Raw genomic sequence first — 13837 nt, 5'->3', positions numbered from 1 at the left:
TACATGAAACACATTAGGTTTGATTTGGTTTATTGCTGTATTCAAACAGCCCTTTTGATCTCTTCAATACGAGTCTATCTACTTTTGCGCCACCAGTATGGACCAATATCAGCCAGCACATCCATTGCTTTGTGATTATGGTCCACACTCTTTGTTTTTTAGCCGGTACTTTTTACAAAATTTTCCGCAAACTAGGTGATTGGAGGGTTTTGTCCAGAGATGGACATATACATCTGGATCACGACAGTAAGCTACACTGAATTTACTAGAGTACAATTCAGCCACCGCATCGTTCCTGGGCAGGCTGTCAAGCAGTTTACCAGTACTAGTTGCCTTCACTTTCGCAAGGAACTGAAACTTTTGTACAAACCAGAGTAAAGGTACAGTGTGAATGACTGTAGAAAAGATTCCATGATCAATCACAAAGAAAAATGACCTGAACAGTCCGGGAATCAAACCAGGGTCGCCCGATTCACAGTCCAACGCACTACCTATTGAGCTAACCAGCAGACTATGCAACACTGTCCTTACAACTATATTGTATGTACCAGTACTTTAAATGATGATGAATAAACAAAAAGTTACTTCTAATTACATAACCTGAAAAAAAATGTTCAAAGTAGGCCCTTCCTAATACAAAAACTAATTACCCACCTGTTAATCCAATAGAAAACATTTACATTGACACGGTAACAAATTAACCTAGTAAACTCCGTATACCAGAGAGTAAAGGGTAAACAATAAAGCTGAATATATATAAATAGTATATAATAAAAACATTTCACAGTCTTTGATGGGGAATAACATCATTTAAATCAAGTAGATTGTTGATAAAAGAGAAACACGTAAAACAAATGCCAGAAAAATTAAGATAACAGAGTTTGTAGTAAAAAAATATCAACAAGTTTCCCCAAGTATTCCCCAACCAAAGGACAATGGTGCCACTGTATGTAAAATTGCCAATATCATGTTTGCCTGTAATTTGAGTCTTTTACATAAGGAAGGTGTGTTACGAGACCATGCTGTTATATTTTGCTATTTTTTGCCTGATTTTTGCTGCAAAAACATTTATATATTATATAAATTGTTATCCAAATATCAGAGGGGTTCAACATACTAGCCAAATTCCAAACATGCCAGTTATAACATAAAGGTATATAAAAAGCTGTTTATATAAGAGAGTAAAGTCTAGTAATGGTAAACATGTCTGCCCAACAACACAGAGGTCATGGGTTCAAACCCTTCACAATGACAACCATCATTATAACACTTTATTGTGCTGGCTAAGTCTAGGAATTGGACACCCCAGTGGTTCAAAAAAAATTTGTAAGCTTTGATTACAAGGATGCTAAAAATCAATTATTATCTTTAACAAATAAAAGTCTCTCTCCTGGTTAACAATGAACATAATTGTTATTGTTACCCAACACATGGGTGCCAGCCGGTTTAGAGTCAGTATTTCATGCTGCATGGCCAAGTGGTTAACACGTCACACTAGTAATATAATGATTGCTGGCAGCGTGGGTTCAAACCCTATCTTGTGCAGGTTAATAATTAAATACGAACAGAGTGGCTGCATGGTCGAGCGCTTAACATGTGACACTTGTAATCTTAGGATTGCTAAATGCATGGGTTCAAAGCCCTATCAGGGGCAAGCTGTTATTTCCGTGAGCAAGAAACTTAACATTGCTTAGTACTGGTTGGTTCCAGGAACAGATTTAAGGTGTTTCAATAAGCTTATAGCTTCCAACTCGATCAAACTAAAATAACTTCTGAATAAAGTATATACAAACAGAACAGTCTGAATTTAATTCTATGTATGACATTTACAGACATTTAGGTAATGTCAAAGACAAAAAAAACCCACAACATTACTGCTTCCCACTCTTGGCATTTTGTCCTATTGATAAGTAATTGATACATAGTTTATTAAGGCAACAGTATCATCAAGAACCATAGACACCTGCTATAACTTACTAGTTATTTTGGTACAAATAGGTTAACCATTTACTTTGCTGAATTCGTATAGTGACTTTGACTTTGACTAGTTCTTTCGTAGCTTGAGAGAGAAATTTGGAAAGTTGGTAATTCAATAAAAGTAAAATTGGGTCAGTCCATCAATAGTTTACATGTATTTCAATGTATTTGATACATTCTACATTTCAACTGTTTCAGGAAGTTCAATAACTAAAATTTATTACAATTCAATAACTAAATTTAAAATATCTTTCAACAGTTACTGTTTCAATGACTTCAATAACTACTGTATTTCAACTGTTTCAATAAGTTCAATAACTAAATAAAAATATTTCAACTGTTTCAGTAAGTTTAATAAAAACTAAATCCCAACTGTTTCTTTCAGTTCAATATATTATAAAGAACTGAATTTCAACTGTTTCAATAAGTTCAATAACTACTGAACTTTTGCTATCAATTAATTACTACTGAATTTCAACTGTAAATTTAGCTGAGTTCAACAACTGCAAACTCTCAACTGTTTACTAATTCACTAATAAATCCCAATATGCATTTTCCATCAGTTCAATAACATTTATCAACATCAAATCATACATACATTCTTATCAGGTTTCAGCTACACTGTCGGATAAATTCCCCAAAGTAGCAGCTAAAGACCGTGAGGGGAATGACGTCAATTTAGAAGATGTGAAATAAATCAACCATTTTATCACATTCACACTTGCCTCTCTTTTACTACTATTTTCTTAACTGTCTTAATATGTGTTTTCTATTAAATCTATATCCAGAGATATTGCACTAGTAGTAACCCAGTTACAGGACAGACACCAGCCATGCGTGTGTTTATGTATAAATTTGATTACTTCCCGTTGATCTCAATAATCAATACTTGAAATAAGAAAAGAACGCTGATTAAACTTTCCCAGCACCTCAGTTAAACTTTCCTTACATTTCCAAAAAAAAAAAAAACTAATTTCTAGGACAGTCTTAATGTTATTTTTCGTCAATCCTGAACAAATAACTATGCTATAGTAGCAGAATAATTTAACCCTAGTGGTAAACAAATGCGTAAATATTGTTACAACTATGTTAATGAATGTTATAATAAAAACAAAACAAAAGAAAACTTTCAAAGTTTAAAATTAATTTATTTACAGAATAAATAGGTATCTAATTACTGCAGAATAATTCAACTGTTAATTTGTTGTATACAATTGAGTAAATTTTGTTAAATATGTACATGAATCTTATAATAAAATCGGGCAAAACTATCAAAGATTAATTCATTCACATAATAAAACTGTTAGGTAAGTATCTACTAGTAAAACTTATCATCCTCAAATTGTGATTTAACTTTAACAATGCCAAACCGGATCACACTCTATTGCAGAACTGGATCACACTCTATTGCAGAACTGGATCACACACTATTGCAGAACTGGATCACACTCTATTGCAGAACCGGATCACTTTCTATCGCAAAAGGGGATCACACACTTTTGCAAAACTGGATCACACTCCATTGCCAAACAAAATCACACTCTATTGCAGAACCAGATCAGACTGGATTGCCAAACCTGGATCACAATCTATTGCCAAACAAGATTACAATCATCAAACTGAATCACACTCTATCCACAAACCAGACTAATGTCAAAAGAGATCGCATTCTTTTTCCAAACCAGGTCACACTCTGGGGCAACCATGGCCCAGTGGTCATTGACTTTAAACCACTTGCCCCTCACAGCTGTGGGTTTGAATCCCCTACAGGGACTTGAGGAAGCTATCCAACAAGCTTATGGAATGTCGGTGATTCTACTCAAGTGTGCTCTTGCCTGAAATAATGAAGCTGCACGGAAGGACACCTGAGGCCTTCCTCCATCTTACGCTGGAACATTGCCATATGACCTATACTGTGTCGATGTCATGTAACAACCAATCAAACAAACAAATAGATCACACTCTAACGCCAAACCATATTCCTCTCTATCATATGCAAAACTGATATTTTTTCTGGTCCATCATATTTGTCCATGTAATACAGCAGAATATTTATTGGTATAAGTCAATAAATTTTGTTATTTTTTTATGCATGGACAATATCTCAGCAAGATTCTGACCAAAAAAACAAAGATAATCTCAGAATCTACTGAAGACATCAAAAGTTATTTTCACTATAAAATATACATACCTACATAGTATTATAGTAATAACAGTATTATTTCCTGTATATCAAATACCTCCTGTTCACATTAATATAGTACAATACAAGAATTATAAACAATGTAAACTGTAAACTTGCCTTACTTAATTAAGCTTAATTTACTGTAAACACTAACAGAAAAATTCCATCATTTTATCGTAATACACAAGGAGAATTAACAGATAAAACAGTGGTGCACTCAGGGAGAAGATGTTTAGATACTGCATAGATTCTTATCTGAACACCAGCCAACATTCCAGCTGTTGTTAGTATTTTGACATTTTAGTTTTCGATGATATTTTATATGAACCAGTTATAGACTTATAGTATGTGATAACCTTAATACAGCTGTAGAAACACATACTTTTTACACATGCCTTCACTGTGGTTACTGGGTTATGAACAAACCTAAACTACCTTTGACACTGGTAACTGGGCTATGAGTGAGTAGTAGCTCAGTGAAATTGTCTTAAAGTGGTAACTTGGTTATAAATACCAGTGGCACCACACAACAACTGCCTTAGAGTGGTAACTGGGTTATGATAATAAGTGGCACCCTTACAGTGGTAACTGGGTTATGATTATTAGTGGCACCTTTACAGTAGTAACTGGGTTAAGTTTGTTATTGGCACCCTTACAGTGGCAACTGGGTTATGATAATAAGTGGCACCCTTACAGTGGTAACTGGGTTATGATTATTAGTGGCACCCTTACAGTGGTAACTGGGTTATGATTATTAGTGGTTATGATTATTAGTGGCACCCTTACAGTGGTAACTGGGTTATGATTATTAGTGGCATTCTTACAGTGGTAACTGGGTTATGATAATTAGTGGCACCCTTACAGTGGTAACTGGGTTATGATAATTAGTGGCACCCTTACAGTTGTAACTGGGTTATGATAATTAGTGGCACTCTTACAGTGGTAACTGGCCTATGATAATTAGTGGCACCCTTACAGTGGTAACTGGGTTATGATTATTGTGGCACCTCATAAAGACTGCCTGACAATGGTAGTGGCACCACACAAACACAAAAATAAACTGCAAATTGTGTAATGAAGGAGTGGCATTGCATTGAGACTGCTTTACAGTGGCAAATGAACTATGTATGAGAGGTCTAAAACATCCATAAAATGATGCACTAAATCTTTGACATAAGCACAAACTATGGCATTTTATATGGAATGGTAATCAGCTGTTAAAGTACATGACACTTGCTGCATCCTGATGTGGCAATTAAGTACATGACAAGTCTGACAAATTGGAATGGTCACAATGTAGCAACATCTGGCTTTGAATAGTGACACAGTGACAGTGGAATTAGATATAAAATGTGATAATCAATCATTACAGTTTTAGCCTACAAGGGTCACATTTAGGTTAAACATATTTGTTTTAGCTAGATTCGAAAACAAGGTCTGAGCTAACCTGCAATAAGATTCTGTATTTTTGCTGACAAGTGTCACAATAGCTTGAAACTCTGGCTGACAAGTGTGACAAAAATCTCCAACAAGATAGTGTCCTTTAGATGACAAGTGTAACAATAAACTCAACATTAGCTGACATGTGACATAATAATCTTCAAGAAGATATTGCACAGTGGCTGACAAGTGTGACAATAACCTCAAATAAATATATGTTCTCTAGCTGACAAGTGTCCATACAATATTCACCAACAAGATATTGTACTTTGGCTGACAAGTGTAAATAATATCAAATTAACATCAAAAAAGTGTAGGAATGACAGCATTTTATTAAAGATAATCCATCCCATTAAGGTAATATTAACAAAAAATGATGCTAATAAGTATTTGAACTTAGATTATAACAAATGACAAGACTTCTTGTCTGAATAAGAATCCATCACCTACCTTTACTAGTCACAAAAAATTTCCATCCCAATGCATACGCAACACTCTTACATTGAAACTATACTCATCCCAAAACTGCTACACTTTTATATAGCTCAAAAAATATTTCAAATAAAATTCCTGAACTAATAAATAACTCATAGGAGGGGCAATTAGATATTTATAACACTGATATATTTATATATATTTCTTTTTGCCAGCCACCTTCACCTATTATCAGTATCACCTTCATTAGTTCTATCAGAAAATACCACTGGAGTATTAATCCATTCTACTGCACGGCTGCCGTTTCATAACCTCTAGATGCACTACTTCTTCTCATGATCTTGTACGCTCATACTGTTCACCGTTCACTGTTTTACGATTTCACGATCAATATATTTTTCCTCTCTTTCTCAACCTCTCCGTTCTTATATATCTATCTACACCCCTCCAGAGTTAAGTTGTTTTTTTCTAATCTGATTTTTTTTCTAAATGTTTGTATTATTCTTCCTGGTATATCTTAGTACAAATAAACATTGGAGAAAAAAGAATGTTTACTTTGGGTTTCTTGATATCTTTTATACTTGACCTTAAATTCATTAAGTTCTAAATTACTGTCTTTTTTATTAAAGTTTATTGGTTTATTGGTTATTTTTTTCCTTATTATTTTGTCCTATTTTTTGAACCTGCCCTAAAATTCATTGAGTACTGAAGTTGCATAATAATTACATATGTTTATTTTTCTTTATCATATCATTCTTACTTTTAACCTGACTTTAAATTCACTGACTAATTGTCTTCATACTTAAAGTTATGTTTGTTGTTTTTTTTTTGTTTTTTTTGTTGTTGTTGTTTTTTTGTTGTTGTTGTTTTTTGTTCTTTGGTGTTTTTTTTGTTCGTTTTTTTTTGCCGTATTATTTCGTCCTATCTTTTAAACCTAGTAAAGCTGTCCTAACGTTATTCAATGACTGCTCAATTACAGTAATTTGACAAATTATATAAATGATATATAAGTTCAGTTTATTTCTAAAACAGTTTGTTTCCAACATTAAGTGATCAGTGCAGCAGATTTATTTTTACTTACTCTAATTTTTTTACACATAAGAATGCATTATAAATCAGTGATGCTCAAGGGACCTTATCACATGCAAAGAAATAGAATATACAATAATGGTTTCATATTCATACAAAAAAAGGATTCCCAAATAAAACTGGTGCAATATTAAAGCCAAAACGTGTTGTTGACAGGAAAAATCTGAAAAATCTCAACTATTCTAAACTAACTACATATTATTCCAGGTATTCCCTCCATCCTCAATAATTGTCAACAACTTGTATTTGTTTTTATTAAACAACATTTACAATGAGTAAATACAATGCAGCAATGAAGGAAGTTAGCTCACATTTTCATGACTCATTGCTGATTTTACAACCAATTTTCTAACACTTAGAACACTTTGAAGCTTCCATAAACACATCCTTTGCCAGGTTACCCTACTTTACTCTATGTAACAAAACACAAGTTTAAACTAGTCTAAGACAGCTTATGCATCTATATTCCAGTCACAAAAATGTGTTAAAGCTAGTCCTGTGACAATGATATCTACTTATTACATACATCCTATTATTGTCTGAAGTACCATAGATACACCCTGGCTTATAAGACGCAGTCCTAACCTAAGGTTTGTCACTAGGGGATTTTTTTCTTTATTTGGTCTCGCTTGTAAGTCGCAGTCCCTACTTTGAAGTAAAATCAGGATGGCTAAAAATGTGACTTATAACTGAGTTAACATGTACCTGCGGTACCTTAAATACGCCTCAAAGCTGCTGCAGCCCTTCCAGACAAAACAGCTGTTCAATAATGAACTGTCTGGATAATTTATGTGTCTATTATTACAAATATTTACAATAATTACACTGACCTCCATGGTGAACTATATCTTGACCTGATTATCATATAAATCATATCTAATCACTGATAGGCATAGATGTGTTATGTAGATTATTCTTTCCAAAGCTTTGCCAGGCTTTTTCACAAAATGAGTGTAAAAAATATTGCAATGATTAATCCAAATATCAATATATAAATCTACTTAAAACTAGGCCATCCTAGCACATTATTTATAAGCACAAAGTCCATTTATACACAAGACAGACATAAACACCACTTACTTTATCATTTGTTGCACGCTTTTGAAAACTTTTTTAATAATCACAGAACAATAATGTTAGGTGATGTGCCTTGGGTAGATAATTTCCAATTATTTTCAATTAAACTGTCATTTATTTTTTGCTATCTATATTAACTATCAAGAAAAAATACATTTCCAATTTATCAATACTAGTTATACTATATCCATACTATCTAAACTATATCTAAATATAACTTATTTACCCTACTTTTATATTCTTTTTCATTCACTGGGTCAAAACGTATATACAACAGAGACTTTGTTAAGATCCAAAAAACAAATATTTGTTTGCAATCTCAATCTTTTTTTGAAATCTAAACCATTTACAGTGAAATAGCTTGATATCTCATCACTTGTACTATAAAATAAATTAATATCTCATTACCATAACTTGATATCTCATTACAGTGAAATAACTTGATTCCTTAAACACAGTGAAATAACTTGATATCACATTACTGGAAAATAGCTTTATATCTCACCACAGTGAAATAACATGATATCTCATTACAGTGAGGTACCTTGATATCACATTACAATAAGTATAATAAGTTGATATCTTATACCAGTGAAAAAAATGTGATACATCATTAGATTACTACAAAATAGCTTGATATCTCACCACAGTGAAATAATCTGATATCTCATTACAGTAAAATAGCTTGATATATCACCACAGTGAAATAACTGGACATTTCATTACAGTGACATAACTTGATATTTCAGACTAAAGGTTTATTGTAAATTCAGTAACATTGTTCACAACTTTCTAATATTTGAATAAAGGTTAAAAAGTACCACAAATCATTTCTTACTTCACTTTAAGATTTTTTCAGAAGATATTATCAATCATATATCACAGTGTGCAGAAATTTTTCAATCTTCACTCCTCAAACCGTTATCACATTATCCCTTTCCACCACTGTAATCTGATTAAATGAACATATCTGACAATCAGTTTCTGTATTAATGTAAGTGCAGGCAGTACAAGTCTGTCAATTAACAATTACAAGCCTAGATGAGCCAATTCCACCTCATCAAGGTACCAAGAGTATTTTCAAAAGAACAGTGTTTTAAACTTTTTGCCTGCTTGCAACAAAAGAGCTCGCCCATGGAAACAGTGCAGACTAACATCAGTCATCAAACAGGGCTTTCCATAAAGTACCAGACTTTGGAAGTCACAGACTGCAAAATGTCTGACATTCAAAGCTACATATTATAGGTAAAGAAGGAAAAGCATTATATTTATTAAGTTACAAGCCAAGATAAACAAGAGCCACCGCCGGGCGGGGGCAACGCTCGACTTTTTACTTTTTCTAAACGCAAACATAGAAAGGTTTGAACATAATTATATTGATGTTTCCTTTTTATAAATTTAGTTGGTCTGTCTTGTCACATTAGTTTTGTTTATATATTTTGTATATATATGAATAGAAACATTAAGCATATTTCTAAAAATAGCAACAGTACGCAATTTCTAAAAATAGCAACAATGACGCAATTTCTAAAAATAGCAACAATGACGCAATTTCTAAAAAATAGAAAAAAAGACGCAATTTCTAAAAATAGAAACAATGACGCAATTTCTAAAAATAGAAAAAAAATGACGCAATTTCTAAAAATAGAAACAATGACGCAATTTCTAAAAATAGAAAAAAATGACGCAATTACTAAAAATAGCAACAATGAGGCAATTTCTAAAAATAGAAAAAAATGACGCAATTTCTAAAAATAGCAACAATGACGCAATTTCTAAAAATAGAAAAAATGACGCAATTTCTAAAAATAGAACAAAAATGACGCAATTTCTAAAAATAGCAACAATGACACAATTTCTAAAAATAGAAAAAATGACGCAATTTCTAAAAAATAGGAAAAAAAAAGACGCAAATTCTAAAAATAGCAACAATGACGCAATTTCTAAAAATAGAAAAACATGACGCAATTTCAAAAAATAGAAAAAATGACGAAATTTCTAAAAATAGAAAAAAATGACGCAATTTCTAAAAATAGCAACAATGACGCAATTTCTAAAAATAGAAAAAAAAATGACGCAAAATTCTAAAAATAGCAACAATGACGCAATTTCTAAAAAAATAGAAAAAATGACGCAATTTCTAAAAATAGAAAAACATGACGCAATTATATACATGTATATATATATATATATATTATATATATATATATATATATTATATATTTGATATAATATATATATAATATCTAATATATGTATATATATATATATATAGTACATGCACTATATATATTATATATATATAATATAATATATATACCTGCATATATGTATATATATACACACACACATTTAAATATATATATTTATATATAAATACATATATATAGTACACACACACGTAAGTATGCACAATCTGAGAAAATTCAGTAATATATTCAAGTCAAGGTCATTAAAGAGCCCAAGCAAATTTGGGTTATTGATAAACACTACAAGTCTGGTCCTTAAAGAATGTTCTGTTATAATAGTGAAGTTTATCCCTTCAAAATAGCAAAGTACAGTCAGTTACTGCCAAAACAATGAAAATTTCCAATAATTTGGACCTTCAAAGGCAATGTCATTAATGAGTGAAGGTCAAGGTCTTTCGGTATATTTTTAAACAGTTATCTTTTAGATTATTATCTTTCAAGTTGAAACAATCCATTCAAAAATAACAAAGTTACAGCCAAATAATAGCCAAAAAAAATGAAAATTTCAAAAATTTGATCTTCAAAGTCAAGGTCATTGGATGAGTGAATGTCAAGGTCTGACTGGTTATTTTTAAGGGATATCCTTGAAGATTATTATTGTTCAAGTTTGAAGACAAGATCCATTCAAAAATAACAAAGTAACAGCCAATAACAGCAGATGAACAAGCAAAAATTGGACTTTTAACCTTGAAGGTCAAGGTCATTTATGGATGAAGGTCAAGGTTAGTGTGGTCTACTGAAAGGTCTTGTTCCCAAGGGTTCTTGTGGCCAAGTATGAAGACAATACACCAAGAAATAAAAAAGTTATGATCCAGGTACAAGTTTTCGGACGGCAACGGCAACGGAGACGGCAACGGCAACGCCGACCTGACTATAACAATACCTCTACTTTTTTTTTCAAAAAAAAAAAAGTCGAGCTAAAAACAAATGACTCCCAAACATTCACTTATGGAAACCTTGCAACAAGTCCATGCCATATGATCATGGTCTACACTGTACACTATTCAGCCGGTACTTATTTTGAAGAAATCTTCCAAAAAATAATGAATGATTTTTTTCCAGCTTGATAAATGGAAAAGTCCATTTATGATATTTGTGTGGTAACAGAGAGCAGTGGTATTGTAGTTAAACTGTTTGCCACTCAACCAACAAATTGTTTGTTTGAGCCTAACTAATGTCATGGCAATGAAAATAAATAACTTGTAAAATATCTCAAAGGGATTACCTAAAATAATTTCTTTAATGTGAAAATATAATGTTCACTTCATCATAACCCAGAAATACTTTCAAATACATGTACAAGGAAGTACCACTCTTCAAGAATAGACATTCGATTAATACAAGTAATATTCCATACAAATTTACATGAGCCACTCCGATGAAACATTAACCCAAGTAATTGCATACAAATTCATCTAAGGCACTGAGCAAATTAACTTCTGACAATACCTATTACAATGGAAGTTCAGGTTACACAACCATTATAAAATCTGAATGGAAACTTCAAACAGTGTACAATATTCCATGTCTATTAATAAACAATGTTGAACCTTCAATGTGCAGCACAAGTCTAGGTAAACAACACAAAGAGTTTGCTAAATTAATATGAAATGGAAAACAAATAAAATGTTCAGTGAATGTCAAGAAACAATAAATAACTTAAGAAGCCGATATTGATCATAAAAGAAAAGAATCTAGAGATATGAGGGGAAATATTGATCATAAAGATAACCTATGAGGTGAACACTGATCACAAAATAAAGGAACCATTGAGGGTAGAATTTATCATAAACAATAGGAACCTATGAGGGGAAACATTGATCACAAAATAAAGGAACCATTGAGGGTAGAATTTATCATAAACAATAGGAACCTATGAGGTGAACATTGATCACAAAATAAAGGAACCATTGAGGGTAGAATTTATCATAAACAATAGGAACCTATGAGGTGAACATTGATCACAAAATAAAGGAACCATTGAGGGTAGAATTTATCATAAACAATAGGAACCAATCAGGGTAGTATTGATCACAAAATAAAGGAACCTATGAGGTGAACATTTATCACAAAATAATAGAACCTATGAGGTGAACATTGATCAAAAAATAATGGAACCTATGAAGTGAACATTGATCACAAAATAAAGGAACCTATGAGGTGAACATTGATCACTAAATAATTTACCCACTTAATAATTATGTTGACTTTAATTACCCACTTCAAATCATTATAATCCACTGAGACATCATTCCAATTGGTGCCAACCATAAATAAAGGGGAATTAACTCACCTCATTATGTTAGATATCCAGGATGATCAACTAAAGAAACTGATGTACAGCTCAACTTTCAATACCTGAAAGTATAAAAATTAAAAACATCATATTATTGAACCATTCTATTAAATTTTTAATATATCTCAAATACACATGACATAAAATTGATACAAAAGTGGGTATTCAGGTATTATATAAATAAAGGGCCAAAAATCTGTTCAAAAAGTCAGACAATAATTTAGAGAAGAGGGGCAAGTAATTCAAGGTAGAGGGGTTAGTAATTCAGAGGAGAGGGCAAGTTAATTCCAGAGGAGAGGGGTAAGTAATTCAGAGGAGAGGGGCAAGTAATTCAGAGGAGAGGGGTAAGTAATTCAGAGGAGAGGGGTAAAAGTAATTCAGAAGAGAGAGGTAAGTAATTCAGAGAAGAGGAGCAAGTAATGCACAGGAGAGGGGCAAGTAATTCAGAGAAGAGGGGTAAGTAATTCAGAGGAGAGGGGCAAGTAATTCAGAGAAGAGGGGTAAGTAATTCAGAGGAGAGGGGCAAGTAATTCAGAGAAGAGGGGTAAGTAATTCAGAGGAGAGGGGCAAGTAATTCACAGGAGAGGGGCAAGTAATTCAGAGGAGAGGGGCAAGTTATTCAGAACAGAGGGGTAAGTAATTCAGAAAGAAATTTCAAGTGAATAACTTCACTGTTTACTATACATCATGCAATACCATAACCAAGTGTTACATATAAATGATGCAAATGGCAATACAAATGCACTAAAAAGGTAGAGTCATAACAGTGTTAGCCCTGCTATTCTTCAAATTGTCCAGCTAAAAATATCTCAAACACAATTGTCAAAGGTATCACAAATGTGCTTGTGGTGCATCACTATGACAAACTGGTATTTTCTGTATTAGCAGTTGGTATATATAATAATGATCATTATTTCAATAATGCTGGTACATGTATTTATACTATAGATCATTATTATCAACCCACGTAACATATGTCTGGAACAGGAAAAACAATATCAATACATGTCCAAATAAACATGCAATCATAACATTGACTAGAATGGTTAGCCTTTTTTTTCAAATATGTTAAATTAACCCAAAGGGTGG

At 32.4% G+C, this 13837-nt stretch overlaps 1 protein-coding gene across 4 annotated transcripts in view; it reads right to left on the bottom strand.

The window, feature by feature from the left end:
* Positions 1–12815, bottom strand: part of LOC132728132 (uncharacterized) — a 32169-nt gene extending 19354 nt beyond the window's left edge. The window contains exon 1 of one of the 4 annotated variants that reach the window (XM_060713752.1): positions 12746–12815. The gene's annotated coding sequence lies outside the window, so the exon portion shown is untranslated. Of the gene's footprint in view, positions 1–4168; positions 4358–6278; positions 6848–12745 lie in introns of those variants that run through there. The other 3 variants (XM_060713753.1, XM_060713751.1, XM_060713754.1) reach the window with 3 other exon arrangements.
* Between the last annotated feature and the right edge of the window lie 1022 nt (positions 12816–13837).

The sequence above is a fragment of the Ruditapes philippinarum genome, unplaced genomic scaffold (genome assembly GCF_026571515.1).
Source record: "Ruditapes philippinarum isolate M1 unplaced genomic scaffold, ASM2657151v2 ctg5492_1_1_1_1, whole genome shotgun sequence".
NCBI classification, from domain to species: Eukaryota; Metazoa; Mollusca; class Bivalvia; order Venerida; family Veneridae; genus Ruditapes; species Ruditapes philippinarum.
The sequence above is the reverse complement of the archived record's forward strand: the minus strand, read 5'-3'. Positions and strand labels throughout refer to the sequence as shown.